At 28.6% G+C, this 21,111-nt stretch overlaps 1 protein-coding gene and 1 long non-coding RNA gene across 4 annotated transcripts in view; both read left to right on the forward strand.

The window, feature by feature from the left end:
• LOC124950812 (probable G-protein coupled receptor 158) overlaps positions 1–21,111 on the forward strand; it is a 94,413-nt gene that overhangs the window by 17,000 nt on the left and 56,302 nt on the right. The gene's annotated exons all lie outside the window — the stretch shown is intronic.
• Positions 18,215–20,569, forward strand: LOC124950816. Its single transcript, XR_007101440.1, has 3 exons — positions 18,215–18,597; positions 19,380–19,623; positions 20,425–20,569. It is a non-coding gene; the product is annotated as an uncharacterized LOC124950816 (long non-coding RNA).

Consider the following 21,111-nt stretch of genomic DNA (forward strand, 5'->3'; position numbering starts at 1 on the left):
ATACAGGAAATAATTTATCGAATTTCACAACTTGAAGTTATTCGTACGATTCTTTATTTATTTTTTTAAAAGAATTATACGTCGGTTCAAATGATCATCTAAGGTAAACTTAACAATCTCACCTATTTTATTATCTATTCTGATTTTCGAGTCTCATCGGAAACTACTCATATATCTTATTCTCATTCTCAATTCCTCAAAAGTAAATTCCGATATCATTCAATGCCGTTTTAGTTTGTCCTTTCATTCTCTAACGTCATCTAAAAAGCATATTTTTATCCTGAATTAATCTATCCATTCGATTGTCGAACGTTATATTACGTATCATTTATAAATGACGTAAAACATTTCCTTTTATATTATTATTGTCTTACAAAATATTGATCTATTTGATTAATTTTTTAAACAAACACAAACGAAATCATTATATAAATTCGATGCGATAGTTCAATTTATCAATCGTTCCTTTCCATATCAATTAGATATTATCAATTATTTTCTTAAATCGAACAAATCACAGTTCATTTGTTCGAAAAGTATATTTATTATCTATTGTTAGAATCTGAGATGATAAATATTTGGTCGCATCTGTATATTTATCTTCGAATTATAGATTGTCTCTGATTTCTGTTCAAGCAATGTGAGTATCGGAATCTGAACGAAAGTATTGGAAATCTCTTCTGACATCGGTAGATATGTTAAAGTTTTGTATACATGTGTATGTATATTAAGAACTTGAATTATTATGAGAATATCAACAATTATTGATGCTCGATTTTATTTATTTATTTATTTATTTATTTTTGGTATTTATAAAATTACGACGATGAACGATAATTATTATATAGAGAAATATTTTTATTTTTAAACAATGTACGTAAGGATATTAAAAGTATATCAAGGGACTTTTGAAAATCATTTTTAGCATTTCAGCGATATTTTTGTGTGTGTGTGTGTTTTTTTTTTATTTATTTATCTTAAAAATTTTATATTTTTTTGTTTTACAATTTTCTATAAATATAAATGAAGATAGAGAAATTCAAATTGTGCTTTTTTTTTTCTTTCTCTCGATTTTCATACGAACCAATCTGAATCGTTTATAAGATGCCGGAAGATTTGTCATGGAAAACATCACGATCGTTCGTGAAAAAGGGCGGGAAATGCAAATCGCCGTCGTTCGTTGTAGTTTCGATGCTTTTATTCGACGACTAACTTATCGTGCTCAAAGATCTCGAGTTCGCGTGTCTAGTGCAACTCTCGTCGTCGGTCTCCGTTACAAGCTCGCTAGACGTCCATTAAGTAGATTTAAATTTTCTTGATTGAACAACCATTCGATATAACTTCTTACCGTAGTTGATGTATTACCCGACTATACATTTTTCCGGATGATGATAATTACTCGTTCTCGTGAGTGAACTGAAGGAAAAAAAAGAACTCTTAAACGTTTAATAAAAATAACTAACTTCTTTTTCTTCTTTTTATATAAATACATATAAGATATATAAATATATATATATATATATATATATATATATATATATATGTACATATGTGTGTATATATATATATATATATTTATATGTCGAAATATACGACGAAATTCTCATTAAAGTAATACTGATATTTTCGAAATAAATTCCAACGTATTTTGTAATAAATTTTGTAACAAGATCTTGGAACGATTCATCTCCGTAGAGGAAAATGTCAAATAGTTGACAAGAGAAAAAAAAGAGAGAAAGAGAGAGAGAGAAAGATAGATAGATAGATAGAGAGAGAGAGAGAGAGAGAGAGAGAGAGAGAGAGAGAGAGAGAGAGAGAGAGAGAGAGAAAGAGAACGTGTGGAGAAAATTTTCGAAAGTAACCAGACACGCCAAGAAATTCAAGGCAAAGGTGCGAAGTCAGACACAGGAAAGGAAGATATACTGGCGAGCTGTCGACGATAGAGAAGTCATTCTTTTCCTTTATCTTCTTAGACGCATGAATCAGGTCTTCTTGGGTCATGAGCTCATGGCTCCTACCCGTACATTTCCGCTGAATTGGCACATAGCTTTCTTGATGTCGATGAAATTTCGCTTAACCTTTGATCTGTAAAGACATTTTTTTCTGTTCATTTTCTTCCTCTTTCTTTTTTTTTTCTCTCTCTTTTTTTTTCTCTCTTTTTTTTTTTTTTTCTCTTTTCATTTTCACGACAAAGCAAAAAAAAAGTACACATTTTTCATTGAAATAACAAAAATTTTTTTCCTATCCGATTGATCATATTAATAATATCGTCGATATATTTAAATTAATTTCATTATTATTGTAGTTCGTTATTATGTTTCATTATTATAGCTCGTATACTTTTTTACGATCTTGTCAATTTTTATTACCTATTCTTGATGGTAGCTCATAATTTCTCTTCATTAAAAGACGGGAATAGTATCACGTACGATCAACAACACGATCATTAAGTATCGTCGGAGTGGATAAGATAGATCGTTGAGAAAACAATTTAGAAATTGCCATAATTAGAGAATTAAATAAAATGGTTTATAATTATGAAAGATTTTGCCTGTAAAATCTCTTGTATTATTTCATAGATAAGCGGATGAAAGATAAAGTGAGAAAAAAATAAAAAATATAAAGGATATAAAAGATCATTCGAATAACCGATATCACGAATTTGAGAAAAATCATTTTGATTATTTTAATTTACCGCATGATATCTTTTCACATTATCTGTTCAAATCGAATTGGCATGTGAATAAAAAGGCTTGTTTCGTGCAATAAAAGCACCAAGCCTGGAAGATGCTTGAAATTGTTGAAGCGTTATACGCCGAGCTTTCGCGATTTTATTGGATTCGTCAATGCACCTCAGCGATCCGTAAATAAGCTGATATTTCAATTGAATCGACTTGCTTTCAACGATTCCGAACATGCACATCTGTCCCTTCCACCTATTACTTGAGCAGTAGCCGTACCGAATCCAACTTCTGATCGAATAAACGAAGGTCGTGTTTTACGAACACGACGAGCTACGCATTCGCATTTGCACGTTATCACCCGGGATACGATGCACGCGTGCGGAACGTGTGCGGAACCAGTGAAAAATATAAATTTCCTTGTAAATAAAACATTCAAATCCGATTTATTCTCTACCTGAATTTTTTTTATTTTATTCCATAATTCTCTTTTGAATGCTTTTATACGATTTTCGTGATAACGATTTTATATAGTTTTTTTTATTGCACTGACAATGAGTGATAAGCCGAGTTAAATTGACAGAAAAAGAAAGAGAAAGAGAGAGAGAGAGAGAGAGGGAGGGAGAGAAAAAGAGAGGAAATTCTCGAAATTTTAAATATCTTTAAAAATTAAATATTATAATATTGACATTGTCGCGCACGTTTAAATAAAACATTTAAAAATATTTATACTTTTATCGAGAGAGAATTAAAACGATATATTGCTTAAATAAGACATTTAAAATATTGATTCTTCACTGTCTTCTTTCGAATGATTTTATATCATTTATCTTTGCCAAAATTTTATACAACTCTGTTCATATTAATCATTCTATGAGTGATTAGTTATAAACGAGAGATATAATCGTTGAAATCTTAAATACCTTGGAAAATTAAATTTTTCAACTTATCATGTCGTTAAATGAGATAAAAAAGATCAAAGGGATTGTAGGGAAAAGATTACCGCGAATAACTAATCTATGCTCTCTCTCTCTCTCTCTCCCTCTCTCTCTCTCTCTCTCTCTCTCTCTCTCTCTTTCTCTCTTTCTTGAGAATGAACTTCTGCTCGAATTCGAAGATACTCATGGATAGAGATTTTTCGAATTAGTAGAATCCAATCGAGAATAACTATGCACTGAAGATAATTGGATAGATAATCATGAGATACTTCAAAGATTCGAATTGAATCTTATCCGGATCGATAATTAACTTTTGCACGATTTAAGGTATTTCTTTAACGATTTAAAGTATTTATTTTATTTCCGATGAGAAATAAGAAGGAACGTCCCGTTCATCATTCTATCAATATAATTTTATTTCTTGATTTTATCTTTTGATTTTTATTGCTTGATTTTTTATTTAATAAAAAAACAAAAATTTAATAAAGAAATTCTACAATTTTTTTTTATTTCTATTCGAGAATTTTCCTCTTCTTCTTATTTATGTTTATTATTTTGTCGTTCGATAAAAAAAAAAAAAAAAAAAAAAAAAAAAAAAACAAAAAAAAATTTTTTATTAAAATTAATTTAATAACGCAACACGTTAAGTATTTTTTTTTTTTTTTTTTATAACATAAATTTCTTTCCATAATATATTGTCAGGTTTTACAAAGAAAATATTTTATGTTATTCGTCAAGAAAAAATTAATATTTCTCTATAAGACTTAAAATTCACTTGTGAAATGTTTGCAGTTTTGTCAGTTGCAAACACGCAAGTTAGTTACGATCATCCATCATATGTGGATACTAATTATGATTTCGCAGCTGTATTATTGCGCGCTTAATTTATTCCCATTATCATCGTCGAAGCGATCAAATAACTATGATTGCATACTTCATTGATGAAAATACCTATTCGATTAGAATGTAACTGGTATATTCGTCATCAACTTTAAATCGTACGTTGCTCTTATTAAATTAAATTTTCTTTCTTCTTTTTTTTTCTTTTTCCTTTTCTTTTTTTTTTTTTTTTTTTCTCTAATACTTGAAACTACATGTGAATTCCAACCAAGTTTTCTAATCAATAGTAGTATACAACGATTAATTCATAAAACGATCGATTATCCAAGAAAAAGTATATTTGGTTTATTATCGTGTTTGAACTTGCAAGCAAGTACAACCTTCGATCTAAAATAACTCGTTCGATCTCACCGCAAAAGAGCTGTAACGACCTAACTTCGAAGGTAAATACCGATCTCCATTTTGCTCGTTAGCGTGTCGAGAAAATCAATTTCGGTTAATAGCGACTTATAAATTTACTGGAGTGTATATATATATATATATATATATATATATATATATATATATATATATATAGATACTAACATATTATATGAAAAGAATGATTGGACAGAGGAACGATCATGAAATCGATAAAATTCAAAAGTCTCTCATGTTAAAACACGAAATGCTTTTCGATGAAGATGAGAGAGAGAGAGAGAGAGAGAGAGAGAGGGGGGGGGCGAGTGAACGACAATAGAATTTCGCTAATGCATTTATGGAATGGATGCTGCTCAAGATCTTATTGAAATTGACATTAGACATTAAATACTATACTTTTTATCGTATGAATATCCTGTTAAATGAAATATTGAAACTCGGTAAACCAGTCGACACATGTTATATCCACGTTGCTTTTGACGGCGACGAATTTCTCGCATCGGTGATTCGTTTCAATTAAAATGTCGCGTTTCAGTCACGTTGGAAAGTTGAAGGCTAGAGGCAGAGACGAAAGAAAAAATATCATTCTATTCCGGTATGACTAGACTGGTCTCTCTCGAAAAACTTTTGACGTTTCGAACGTAATAACAAAAATAACGCACAAAAGAGAGCACAGCTTTTTTTCTTTTTTGTTACATGTCTCTATGCGGATACTATCTATTTTTATAAAACTTCCTATTTTTAATTTACGTAAATTTTAGGAAAAAGAAAAAAAAAAGAGTTTTTCGATTACGAAACTCGATTGATAAACTGTGAACGAGAGAAAGAAAGATAAATAAATAGAGATAGAGATAGAGATAGAGAGATAGATAGACATATAGATAGATACAGAGAGAGAGAGAGAGAGAGAGAGAGAGAGAAAGAGAAAATATTTGTTGACAAAAAACGTAGATATTTGGATTTTTTTTTTTATGTGCACAATTAAATAATCCTATCTCTCAATGTTTACACTTTCTATATATATTTCGTTGAAATGTTGATATTGATATTGGCTCTTACGGGAAATCATTGCATACAGGAATATGAACTATTCGAATAATTGTTTGTATATTGCAAAAATAGTTTTAAAAGAGCCAAGAATGATATGAAAGAGAGCGAACGCTCATGTTATTCATTAAAAAAAGAAAAAAAAAGAAAAAAAAAAGAAATAATATTCGACATAACGGTCAATATATTGTATTGTTTATTATGTCTTACGATAGCCATTCGAGTTCCTTTCTTTTTCCTTTCTTCCAAAGGGATGAAAAATAAAGAATGAAAAAAGAAAAAAAAGAAAAAAAAAAAACAAAAAGAAAAAAAATGTGATATATTTTTAAATTTCATCTTCAACGACATCTATTTCCACAGGTTTTACTTAAAACTCATAAATCATTTATTACTTATAGAAATAATTTTTATATATTATTCGTTTGAATTTTCATTCTCATTTGCGTCAATGTAAATAATTACTGTTACCGATATCATTCGAATGATATTGTTTCGTAATGATACCTTTAAACTTTTATTTTCGATTGAAAATGTTCTAGTAAAATTTTTTTCATTTCTTCACGTCTACTACGTGTAAATATTTCATAATATAGATTAATAATAATATCATCGGAAATAATAGTTCCTTTTCTCGATTGAAAAAAATCCTTTCTTGTTATCGCGTAACAATTTAAATTCTAAGGAGAGAAAAAAAAAGAAAAAATAAAGAAAAAAGTGAATTTTAAAATGCTTTTATAAAGAACAACTTGGCAATTTCTATAAAAACGATGGCGGCGATTTTTCTTTTTGAAATAATCGAATACTCGACGAACTAACCATATTCTCTGCCGTTAGTTAAACCGGCATTTGATTACATAAAGAGTACTAAAAAAAAAAAAAAAAAAAAAAAAGAAAAAAAAAAGAAAAAAAAAGAGAGAGAAAAAAAATCATCGAAGTTGAAGGAAAGTTAGACGCTCTATTGAAAATTGTAAGGAGTTCTTTTATAGTTAATTCCACTTTGAGAAATTCTATCAGCGTAAAGGGTCGTGCAAAACTCAACGAAGAATTCAGGAGGATCGTAACGCGCCAGAAATGAAAAGTAAGAGAACAAAAGCGTGAGGAAGGAAAGGAAGTGTAAGGGGGAAGCAAATACGTGGGCAAAATCGATAATACATGAGATCAATCGATATCGGTCGAATGTATCTTCGATATCGAATATATTTCACTCGTCATAAGAAAACAAAGCTCACGTTTCTCGTAAACGTGCGTGCAATAACGTTCCTTGATATCGAAGAATCATAAAGATCTCTCTTTCTTTCTCTCTCTTTCCCTCTCTCTCTTTCTCTCTCTCTCTCTCTCTCTCTCTCTTTCTCTCTTTCTCTTTTTCTCTTCCTCCCTCTCTTTTTTTCTTTATGTTTTAAATCTACATTGCTTTTTTTTCTCTCTTTTTCTATATTTATTGACAAAAAATGCAAGGGCGTTCAACATAGTCACTCACATGGAATATTACGTATCACACATATCCACAGAATAATGAATTTTAATATTGAAAATTTCGTTGAAAAAATTAATAAAGACTTGAATATTCCATTGTAAAAATTTAAAAAAATTTTATGTGATTTTTTTTTAAAAGAAAGAAATTTTATCTAAATACACAAATTCAATTAGTTAAGAATTTCTTACGTCTATTGAGGCATTGCTCAATAATTCGTACTAGTCAAGAATTTGTAAATATCTATATATGCACATAATTCGAGCCATTTGACATAATCGATGATAATAAATGCATGTTAAACATATATGTATATGAAAGTATATACGAAGAACGGTATGCGTACGTTTACAGGATATCTAATTATGCGCCAAAATGATATGGGACTGCTGCTTTAATATTCTGCAGCTGGTCCTTGTTATGCAGCAAGAAGTTACGTATTATAGCGCGGAAACATATTTGCGACTGCATTTAACTTATTCTCTCTACCATTTTCTTTTCATACGGTTTAATTTAAAAAGACGATGCGAGAAGAATCTTTCGTGTGTAATCACAATAGTTGCACATTAAATATATAATTAGTAAAGGAGAAAAGCTTGCGTAAGTACGTCCAAAAGAGAGAGAGAGAGACAGAGAGAGAGAGAGAGAGAGAAAGAGAGAAAGAGAGAGAGAGAGAGAGAGAGAGAGAGAGATAGAGAAAACAACTTAATTTTAGTTAAAGAAAATTTTAGCTAATAAAAAGAAAAACGAAGAATTAAATAAAAACGTTTAAAAAGTATATTGTGTGAGATAATATATAATAGGATTTTATTAATTAAAAAAAAAAAGAAAAAGAAAAGAAAAGAAAAGAAATTCGAAAGAAAGAATGAAAAGAGAGAAAAAGAGATAGAGAGAAGAGAAAGAGAGAGAGAGAGAGAGAGAGAGAGAGAGAGAGAGAGAGAGAGAGAGAGAGAGAGTTGTAAAAGCTCTTGACACCGATGGAATCGCACTATTACAATAACAATATGTGACGAGAAACTGTTCGTATTCGAAACTATAGAAGCGGAAACCGCTACTAAATCTGTTCGCTAAATTTAACGCGAACTGGAAAGACTCGAGATTTTCGCTTAGGTGTGTATGTATCTACATATAATACCTATACCTATGGCATATATTTCTACTTACGTATATATATATATATATATATATATATATATATATATATATATATTTACTGTCGTAGCCCTGTGGGCTATTTCCAACTTTTCCTTCCTAACTTTTCTTTCCCTACTTTCTCCCTTGTTCTCCATACTTTATTCTATCACCAGCGTCGTTTCGCGTTTCTCGATTTTTTCGAACGATTACGATGCCGAAAAAGAATCACATGGATAACTCTTTTTCGACGTACTATGAATTCTTGAGAGAAAAGTTTCGATTTGTATTTTTATTCTTAAAAATCATTGAATGATGCAAATTTAACGAATACGTGACTAACTCATTGTGTACATTTCCAATTTTTACGTCAATGCAATTTATTTCAAACTTATCTGATCGAAATTGAAAAAAAAAAAAAAATAAAAAAAGAAAAAAAAAAGAAAACCCATTTCGTTAATCGCATTTGTTGAAACACGATATTGTATGTATGCATGTATATCATTTTTGTTTATATTCATTCGAGTTAATCAACTTTCACGTATGTATGCACGTTTTATAACTTTACATAACGCACACATACAAACTCGTTAGATACATCTTTTTATAGTTTAAAATACTTAAAAAATTATCCTACAAATCGTATATGTTCGTTAGGAAATGACTTTATAAATGGATTTAAATTTAAATGCCGAGATGAGTAATATTATCTCGAGAAAAGGACTTTTAGCCAACTTAGTTTTAATTAGTCATCGTTATATCTTACACTTAATTTTTAACATTTCTATTTATTTTCAGGCCTGTTAATAAAAGATATATGTATACATGATGGCTAATAATTTAATTATCAGTTAACTCGAAATTTCTAAGACAAATAAAAAGAAACTTCAGTGGAATATTGGAATCGATTAATAAGTTGATATTTATTATTTAGTTCAACTTCATAATATTATATTTCTATATTGAATAATTATGAGAATAATGTAGTATTATTACAGATAAATACTAAATAAATCAAATGAAAAAGTGATACTCATTTATCTCTTTTATTTCCATATAATTTAAAAGGTTAAAACCTTACGAAGAAAGCATTTATAATGGCCTATATAATTTTTACGACATTGTTTCAATAATAAGATCGTTCAAATTCGTCTTTGAAGTCTTGGCCTATATTTTAAGAACACTTCGTAGAAGGAGACCACTCGTTCACGTGGCGCATTTCCAAGGTGCACTTTGTACAAGCCCATGTTAAATGCAAGTTCAGGGAGGGTAACGTTTACGGCCTTCGGTCTTCCATTCGCCAACTACTTCGATCACCCGACGAACCTATGCACCTCATCGTATATACTCACCGTTACCATCTCGACGCGGTTATTGGCTGCTATACTCGCATGGGAACATAAATTATTGCTTTAGTTAGTCAGTCAGGGCTTATCCGTTTTTACGACGAGCACGAAAAGAAGCTACGATTTCGATCGATTTTCTCTTTATCTCTCTCTCTCTCTTTCTCTTTCTCTTTTTTTTCCTTCTGTCTCTCTGTCCGTCTATCTCTGTCTGTCTATCTCTATCTTTCTATTTTTCTCTTCAAAAATGTAGCAACTTATTTGAAACGAGTTTGAACTAGTGAAATCATTCTATTTCAACAGAGCATATATACCAATTTAGATCTTGAGAATAGACGTTATTTTCCATTCGGACATATACGACATTTTCAATTTTATATACGCCATTCATTCATGAACGATTTCCATTCTTTTTTCTTTTTTTTTTTTTTTTTTTTTCCTTTTTACGTCGAAACATTGAATCAATGTTCGTTTATATCAAACATATGTCCATACATTCTTCCATTATAATAATGTTTTTCTCCAAAATTGATATTCAATTTATATTAATTTATTATATTAATATATTTATTATATTATTTATATTAATATATTAATATTCTTGTAGCATGTATGCCCATTTAAAAATAAAATTTAAATAAATATGATGCAATCTTGAAATTAGAATCCCCAATAATCTAATGTTATCTTTATAAATGAATGTTTTCAGATCATTGGATTCATTCTTACTTTCTCTGGAAATCTAAAAAAAAAAAAAGAAAGAGAATAAATTTCTTTGTCCGAAATGTCTCTACAGAGAAATAAATCATGTACGTAGATATATATATATATATATATATATATATATATATATCAATGTAGATCTATGTACTTATGTAGGTATAGCATAAACATAGGTATAGTCTTGAAAGAAAAATGATAAGAAGATGTGGTATCGTTTAATAACATTACCAATCGATATTCCGTTCTCAAGCGATATTAAATTCATGAGGTTTAAGAAAAATCTAAATTGGTATAAGTCTCTGGTATCATTTTGAAACAAGTTTTGAGACTTTCGATCATACAGAATCATCAACAACCTATTTCTATATAAGCAAGTATAGAACATCACGCGTAACACTTTATCGAGCACAACGACATGCTCGATCGATTGAACCCCGTGATTTTTTTCCATTCGGGAAATTGTGAAAAAGTCATTCTTTTACTACTCACATTTCCACTCTCTCAATTCTTTTTACTATTTTTTATTTTATTCACTTATTTTTGAATGGTCCGAGTTGGATTGATTACAGTTTTCATTATCGTCGATTGTCAGAGAACAATAGCAGTGGTATCGAGAATATCTACAGGGACTATACAGAGAGTACAGATCGTCTTTGATATAGTATACGTTTACTCGAGATAGACTACGTGATCTACCAGGAGCTTTGTCGGAACATTTGATTTGTCCAATCGATAGACGCGGTTCTGCATTTACCGAGATTCCTGTCATTCCAACTCAATTATAGTAGGATAATATTAGATAACAGAATAAAAATTGAATATAATCGATACATAAGTGATTCTTCTTCTTCTTCTTATTATTATTATTATTCCGATTATTATTAGTACACATTTATATTTTCATTTATGAAATATTTGCATATAAAACGAAATATATCAAGAAGTATCGAAAGATGTGAATAATGCGATTGAATTATTTCAATATACGTACAACTTTTAAAATCTGTTCATTCGATTATTTATATCTAATTTTTTATCATGATATGATGTACGTGTATTTTATGTATATATATATATATACATATATATATTTCCAATGGATTATTGGAACATAAGAAACGTTATGATAAAATTTTATACAGAGATTATTTATATTTGGATAAACACCGTTAAAGAATTGAATAATTTTACTCTAAGAAAAAAGATTTGCGGAAATAGTAAAAATTTTCAAAAGACATCAAATTATCAATGATATTTTTCATTATTTCTTTATTTAACGAAAATTTTTTGAAAAATATTTTATTTCAAAGAAAGATCTTTGAGTCTATGTATTTAATTTACTATTTTATTTCTCATAGATTTTGCATTTAAATATCGAAAAATTACGAACAAGGAAAATTAAAGAATCGAATAACATTGATTGAAATTTCTTTATGATTTGAAAGAATAAATAATAATTCTCTATCGTAACTAACATTTTCTTTTCTCTTTTTCCTTCCCCCCTTCTTTTTTTTGACTTTGAGTTTTTTCTTTTTCTTTCGGCAAGCTTCAATAGCTTTCTCAGCGACTTTGAGTAAAGAGGACAAAAGAGTCATAAAATCACATACTTTCTATGTCCTTCTGGGAATAAGTTTGGACCATGAGTTAACTCGAAGAGTAAACTTTTTTTTCAGAAAAAGAAACTGTGATGCGAGTACTCGATGTTTCTTAAACATCATTTCGACAAACTTATTTGAGGTGAAAGGAATAGAAGAAAAGAGAGAAAGAGAAAGAAAAAGAGAAAGAGAGAGAGAAAGAGAGAGAGAGAGAGAGAGAGAGAGGGGAGGGAGAATAAAAATATGAGAAAATAAAAAGAAAAAATGATTCTAAAAAGTAAAAGAAAGTATTGTACAAGTACTTACGTTGAAATATTGTGAAACAATGAAAAAACAATGACGATAGAAAAGAACATTGATTGAAGTTACAAATTATGGTCAAAGAGATGAAGTACTCTTATATCCTGATTGAGTTTTTCGATAAAGCAAATATCTTGAAAGCTAAGAGCTTCGCTAATTTCTGGTCTAACGGTCTATAAACGAGATAAATGAAAGATTTTCTGAAAGTTTACCTTTTGTCTTTCAAAGTTAAGCTTTTATTCGTGTTTTTCTTTTCGACATATGAGTATTTATATAAACATACATATGTAATGTTTCTCTATGGACATACAGTCTCCTAATACATACATATAGAAATATTCAAACATTTGAAATAAAATATTTAAATTTCTCTGAAATGGACGAAGTATTCTGATTTTTATTTATTTATTTTTCTTTTTTCTTTTTTCTTTTTTTTTTTTTTAACAAATCCAAACGTGTTAATACGTTAGATGAAGTATTTGAAAAATATGAATAAATTTCTTTTATTATCGATATAAAATATAAAATAATAATTATTAAAATATTTTATCAAAAAGGCATATATATGCATTTCGTGTATCTTAATTGTCTTACATATATGCTTTATATATATTATCGAAATCAATTGATTCTAATATGATTTATTGTTAAAGATTTTTTTTTTTTTTTTTTTTTTTTTTTTTTTTTAATAAAAAAATAAAGGTTATTTTTTAATTCTTCTTTATCGCAACTACGTAAAGTATTATTCCTTGATACTTTTTTTATAATTATTAACAAATTTCCAATTCTTTGTTGCCAAAAAATAGAAAGAAAAAAAAAAGAAAAGAAAGAAAAAGAGAAAAAGAAAAAAGAAAGAAAGAAAGAAAGAAAATTATCCAATTTCAAAAGTTTTCTCGAATATTGTTTTAACCCACTGTATATCGTCGCAGGCTTTAAGAGAGAAGTAATCTTCGTAATATAGCCTTGATATTGGACTATAAAATCTCAGCCGTTAGTATATCTGACTACGAAATGGTACGAAAGCACTGCGAAATGTGTCGTAGTTGGTCGAGGTGAGGATTTCACCCTATACATTACGAATGTGAGGAGAGGAGCTGTTAGTATGGTTACGTCGTCGTCAGAGGAACAATCGTTATAGTACGAAAGGGCGCAAAACACTTTCGTAAATTACCATTCACTTTTAATAACGACTCTCGCACCCTTCCATCGTATAAACGATTGAATTTTGGTCTCCTTTCTGTCTTATGAAAGATTTACTCTCTCGATAGACTTCTCGATTGTACTCCTTCGAATATTTTTTTAAACTTTCAACGACGTTAAACGCGATAAATTCCATTTGTTTTTTTTGTTTTTTTTTTGTCCTCATTCATTTTCATTATTCATTTTCTTTCTGCTTGGTAACTTCTCGTTAAATACTCAATGAAATTTATGATTATGAAAGTGATCTAATTATAAGTCTCATATAACGTATATATGTATGTATATATATTTTCTATCGTACCTTGGAAATATATTTGGATAATTTCGTTTGAATTATTTAAAAATTATTTTATTATAAATATCGCAAACGAAATATATAGATTTATTTTTTGAAAAAATAATTCTTTCTTTCCTTTTTTTTTTCTTTTTTTTTTTTTTTTTAATTAAAAAGAATTTGAAGAATATGTCGCGTTACAGACATATACTTTTTAATATCTCAAATGACTTAGAATACTTTCATAGACATTTCGGTACATATGTATATATCATTCCATGAATTTACAAGTTTTATCGTTGAAATTTGCGTTAGACAGCATAAAGTTCAACTATAGATAAGATAACATTCCAATATTATTACTTCGTCGTCAGTCGACATGGATTAAACTATTTTATGATCCATTTTCTACGAACACAAATAGTTTTCATCGTCATATTATGATATCCTAACATTTATTTTATTAAAATATATATATAAATAATATAACTCCAATTTGAAAAATTCAACACGCGATAACTTTTCTTGAATCTTTTTTTCTTTTTCTTTCACGTCTTATCGCAAATTATTTTATTTTCCTCGGTAATGATATTATTCTTTCCGCGTGTAGTCCCTGAAATCGCTTGGAGAATCTTTCGCATGGTGTCCAATTATTCGCGACACGATCCGGATACGAGGCACGATCGTGTTTCGGTTCGCTGAACATCGAGGCGCATAGCTTCCGTTGATACGTCACAACTTCTTATTGGTAGGTACGTGTCGGTGACCAACTAATATTCTATCCTCGTCCATAGATATCTATTTCTTCTTATTCTTTTTCTTCGACGATGCTATTTTTCTTCAAGCCATTTTCTCATAGTTTATGACTCAGTAGGGAAGATAGTTGCTTACCGGTCATCTAAATCGTACCTCATAAATTTTTTTTTTTCTTTTTTTTTTTTTTTATTGCCGACTGTAAAAAGCTATCTAATGGCGAATATAATAAATCTATCGAAGGAATTAAATGTTTAGAAAAGAAATTCTTTCAATTATTTATAAATATTCGGAATGATCGGATATATATATATATATATATTTTTTTTAATTAATTTATCTAATCGATAATAATCTGAATTAAATATCAAATAGAACATATGTAATTATGATGTCTTAAGCGATACAATTCTGACAAATTTACTCTATTGTAATTAATCAAATTGTAAAAAGATTGAATCGATCAATGGATTAGATTGACAATGAAGTTAAATATTTCTACGTATTAACAAAATATTGATATAGAATTATTTGTTCATTCAATGTGTACTTCATACATTATTTCTGTCAATTATACACTTATATATATTTTATATAATTTATAGATATATGTCGAATGATAAAATTATATGTCAGGAATTATCAAAGAAAGTTGTGATTTATTTCATTTTTCTGACTCTGCCATATCTTTTAGAAAGGTCAAACTATATACTGTCGGCCATTATATGAATTACGTTAAAAATCTTGACTCGTAGACATATACGTAGATACAAACATACGTCAGAATGAAGCTTCATCAGACTAGTTAAAACAACGTCGATAATCTGGTAAACTCAATTGGAACCAATCTAAATATGGTCGTTGTTCGATGTATAAAATGGATGCATTAAAGCTATTCAATATCTTTCACACGAAGAATATATGCTTTCAACGACAGCATTCATAATAAATGAATTACAAGCTTAATATTTATATCTAATTAAATTTATTTACATCTGGTTAAAATTTATTTAAACGGCCATTAGTTCGATATTATTTGCGATAGAATATGTATCATAAAAAGAAAGGTTTAAAATTTTTAAATTAAAAAAAAAACAAAAAAAAGGTTCAAAATTTAAATTTAAAAAAGATTTAAACATTATACCGAAAGTAATATCGTGTACTTAGCTTTGATCATGTGGAAATTTCTATATACTGCTTCTAAAGATTAATACAGGGTAACGGTGATATTACTTTTTCTTAATACTATTTTTATCTATAATACAAAGTAATATCAAAGCAAAATTTAATTCCCGGTATGACTGACCGGAATTTAATGTTTAAAGAAATATAGTTTTGTTTAAATCGAATAAATAGTTTATTATACCTTATGTACATTATTACTTTGTTTAAATAATTATAAAATAATTAGAGATATAAATTATTTAAACTTAATAGTATAGAAGGCCAGAGCTTCGATATTTACTCGTCGGAATATTAAAGATATTTAAGAAAATAATAAAAAATATTAAATAATTAAAAATATTAAAGAATATTAATTCGATAATTATTAAATTCGTCGACATATTTGTTTTATTACTTTGTAACACTTGTTTGCAACGATTTATACTGTAAAATTTTTATTTAAAGATTCCATCTATCTCTATTTCAAGAAATGCCATTACAAATTAATAATCTTTTATTGGATTTAATATTAGCTCGTAAAATTAATGTAAAATAATATTTCAAATATGCTGATAGAATCAAGCAAGCTAATAAAATAAACAAATATTTAAATCGATGAATAAAATGAAAAAGAAAAGATAGAGAGAGAAAGAGAGAGAAAGAGAGAGAGAAAGTAGGAGAGATATTTTAATTTTAAATATTTTAGGAATAAACAATGGCGAATAATTTGGTGAAAATGTAAACTAATAAACAAAGAAAAAGTTACTGATAATAATATGGAAGACTTAGAGTAAGTTTTAAGAGTAATCTCGACCGGAAGCTTTTAAACAGTTGAGTTTTATGGTTGTTACCTGTGAATTTCTCGAAAGTCTTAACTACTTTTTTCCGTCTCTCTCTCTCTCTCTCTCTTTCTTTCTCTCTCTCTCTTTCTTCCTTTACTTTTTTACCTTCCACTTTTTTTCTCGTTTACTAGACTAAAGTCTCATCTCCTTGCCAGGAAACCATGAATTAATACTTTTCAATTGGGGGTGAGTATCCTCGAAGAGATGGACGAGAACGAATAAAAATAGCATTTTTATGTGATTCCAATAACGTCAGTGAAAATCTAACGAACCAATTTTCTCGGAATATCGATGACTTAATTGCTTGAAATTAAAAAAAAAAAAAAAAGAAAAAAAAAAAAGAATGAAAAAGGAAAAAACCGAGCATTTCTTACGGTATACTAAATTGAAATATAAGCTGCTATTTTTAATGCAACGAACGTGATACTTTTTCGTGCTTCATTTGCGATAAAAATGAATGAAATCGATTGAATACAAGTAAAAGATAAAAGATAAGAGATCATCGATTAAAAAGAAACAACGAAGGACGATTCTCATATTTTTTTTTTTTCTTTTTTTCTTTTCCTTCTTTTTATTGTTACAGCTATGTTAAAATGATCTTATTGACATAGAGAGTACTCGATTCCTCGCGACACGTACAACAGGAATCATTCTTGAGACGAGATTTTCAAGAAGCATAATATTCACAATGAGATTTTCAAAAGATATTTGTACAAGTAGATACGTATTTGCATATTCACGCTATAAAACTCTAGTCTACTTTTGAGAAATAGCTTTTTCCGTTTAAAGAATATACGAATACGATTCTTTTTCTCTCTTGCCTTTCTTTCTTCATGTTTTTCTCTTTTCTTGAAAAGTACATTTTAAACGTACCTTCGAAAATACCAACGTGTCAACAATTTTCCCCACGAAATTCTTTAATCTTTTATTTCTCCTCCTGAAACGTTTTTCTTTTTATTTTATTTAAACTCGAATTAAAAAGACGAATTAAAATTAATTTCGTTAAAGACGAATTAAAAAATTTATTTATTTATTTATTTTTTTTTTTTTGAATTACTTCTCGAACAATGATATATGTACATACGATGTACGATACAATTTTGATTAAGCGCTGTTACGTTTAGAAAATAATGATTTCATATAGTTTCATTTGTATTTCTCGACACTCAAGAGATTTCTCATTAAAATTAATAGTGATAGACATTGATAGACGTGTGAACGTGGAGTAAAATAATTATTAATGGATATAGGTAATTAAGCGTCCTAACTCGTTCAAATATAGACTTTACTCTTTAAATGGTTTTCATTATATTATTTTCTTATGTATTTACGTAAATACGTATTGATCTTTTTAATTATATCGATTGAAACATATATATGGTAAAAAATAATATTAAGATAATATTTAAATTGCGCAGTAAATGTGTTTCATTTAAAAGTAAATAAATATACGAGAGATAATATATCGCATTGAACTAAACCGTATGTCTGCTATACACAAACTAATCTATGTCTTAAGAGGCTACATATTAAGACGATCGATAATGGTTTAAGCAAAGTCAAAAGATAAACACAAAAGAATAAATAACTTTACTGCCGATATCGAACTACGTATCGTTTACTTTATATTTAATCGTGACCTTTCCAACACTTTATTTAATATTAGTTAATTAAGGATGACTTTGTCATGATGATTCGATCAAATAACAATGCGTCTAGCCGTGCTGTTTCGTGCATTTTGAACGTACGTGACAAACGTCATTGTGACCCAATATATTGCATTTTTGAAATTTATAAAGATTATTGCGATTTGCTCGTCAATGATGGATCATGGACGATCACGAAACGAGAGATCATCAGTATAATAACTACGAGGTAAGGCAAATGTTAATAAGTTTTTTTCAAGAATAATTTATGCATAGAAAGAAACAAAGAAAAAAAAAAGAACTTTTTTCAAATTTCTTTGTTGGCGTAAAGCAGCATTAGCCAAAGTAGAGATAGTGAACAGCTTTAAAGGGGAACGATCGATTTATCTTTCTAGATGAGTTACTTTCCGATGAAAAATTGTAGGAGTTCTAAAAGGCTATTATCATGAGAAAGATATTGTTTATATCAAGAAATATTATTTATCGTAGAATCATAATGTCCGCGCGATATATATAAAATATATATATATATATATCACAAGATAAAATAATAATAATAATTTTAAATAGAATAAAATTAATGGAATAATGATGCGAACGTATTGCCTAAATATTCATTACAAAAATATAAATATTTGTATATTTTTTATTCTCAACTCGTTTGTTTTATCCTCTTTTTGAAAAATTTTCTTCTCGCAATTTCAACAATCAAAATGGACGCGTCATGAGTGCTTATTTTTTTTTTTTTTTTTTATTCGATCGCTATACTTTCTATTTTGTATTTTAATAATTATGTCATATTCGTAGATCTTTCTTCAATACTTCTAGCTCGAAGATCTTTCTAAAATATTGAAAGATATCCAAACAAAATGTCATTAATTTGTAGTTGAAAGAAAACATACATATATACATACATATGCATACATATATACATACATATATACTGAATCATATATATATATATATATATATATATATATATATATGTATATATATGATTCAATATTGCAGTGAAGATGACCGAAGAACGAAGAGATAAATCGTCTCTCACGGAAATCCTTAGCGAATAAATCGAAGTGGAAAGAAGGAGAAAAAGAGATAGGAAAGAGCAGAGTCGTCCCACTTTCAAGCTTTACGAGGACTTTGCATTCTCGCGAGAAATGCGTGCATATCGTATGGATCTTGAAGAGCCTTAGATGTAACTCAAAGGGTGGGAAGAATTCACGACGCTATCAATTGCAAGCTATACGAAAAGGTAAACGAGTACGTAGTAAAGGATCAAAGATGAGAAGAAAGAAAGAGAGAAAGAGAGAGAGAGAGAGAGAGACGAGAAATAAAACTAAAAAAGGAAAAATCTGAATAGTCCTGAATGAAAAGGGAGAGGAGAGGGGAAGGGGGAAGGAAAAGGATCTTCGTAAAATATTGAGGAAAAAAGAGGTACCGTATGTAATATAAATGAGGGTAAGAGAGAGAGAGAAAAAAAAAGAAAAAAGAAAAAGAAAAAAAGGGAAAACAGTCAAAGGAACCAGCTTCGTAAAGAAGATAAAGAAAACAAGTTGTCTACATGGAAATCAGCCTTCTCACTAGCGAACGAACGCTAGCTCACAGATATCTTTCCCAACTAGTTCGAGAACGATAACGCCTTTATTTCTCGTACATTTTCCCAAGAAGCTAAGAAATTGCCTCGCTTTATTGCCTATGATCCGGTCGAACCTGAGAAATGTTATTTATGCTACTGCCAAGGAAGATCTCGTTTTGTTCGGGATATATGTATGCAGGTACATGTTTTAGAAGCTCTAAGCGTATCCTTACTTCGAAATTTGCAAGAGTTAACGTTAACCGAACAAATCCAACTAATCTTGTATTTTTTTATTCGATTCATTTTCCTTTCTATCTTTTTCCGTTACTCGTTCATTGAAAAATTAATAAGTTTCTCTTATAAATTTAATATCAACCATCCATTCTCTCTCTCTCTCTCTCTCTCTCTCTCTCTCTCTCTCTCTTTCTCTTTCTACATTCTCTCGGAGAGAATGTTTTTTATTTTCTTTTATTTTAGGTCATGATCGATTAACTTAAACACATAGAGGCCTCTTAAGTTAAATGTGTGCATATACAAGTTGTCGGAAAGATTGGCTGGAGTTTTTAATAAAAAATATTGATATGAAAAAGTGTGAAAAATGAAGTCGAGAAAAAACATATATATATATATATATATATATATATATATATATATATATATATATATATATATATGAGCCGTTTATTTTGAAAGTGGTCTAACTCCATTTATTTTCAAATCGAGATATTTAAGGGTTTGCGTTTCAATGAATTTAAAGATATACGTATAGGATACTAATGAGTTATACTACTTAAGTGTATCTAAAGGTATTAAATTTATAGTTCCTATTAAAATAGTGGCAATTATTAAGTGAATAATATGCGTTTTCTTATCAAGAATGGAGTTAGGCCACTTTCAAAATTAACAATCAGATTCATTATAAAATTTGAAGGTGCACAAATCCATTCAACATAATTTAAGATGCTTCAAATTGAAAAAAACAATACTCAATTTATTTTACATATCTTTAAAACACTTCGAAAATATAATTTATGCGATTCAAAATATTTTTTAACTACATAACGTACAAAATTATGAACATAAATTTATTATAAAACAATTTACTACTCATTTAAATTTTGTGTGTGTGAAAGGGATTTGAAGAAATCATGATATTCCGGTGGT

The sequence above is a fragment of the Vespa velutina genome, chromosome 8 (assembly GCF_912470025.1).
Source record: "Vespa velutina chromosome 8, iVesVel2.1, whole genome shotgun sequence".
NCBI lineage: Eukaryota > Metazoa > Arthropoda > Insecta > Hymenoptera > Vespidae > Vespa > Vespa velutina.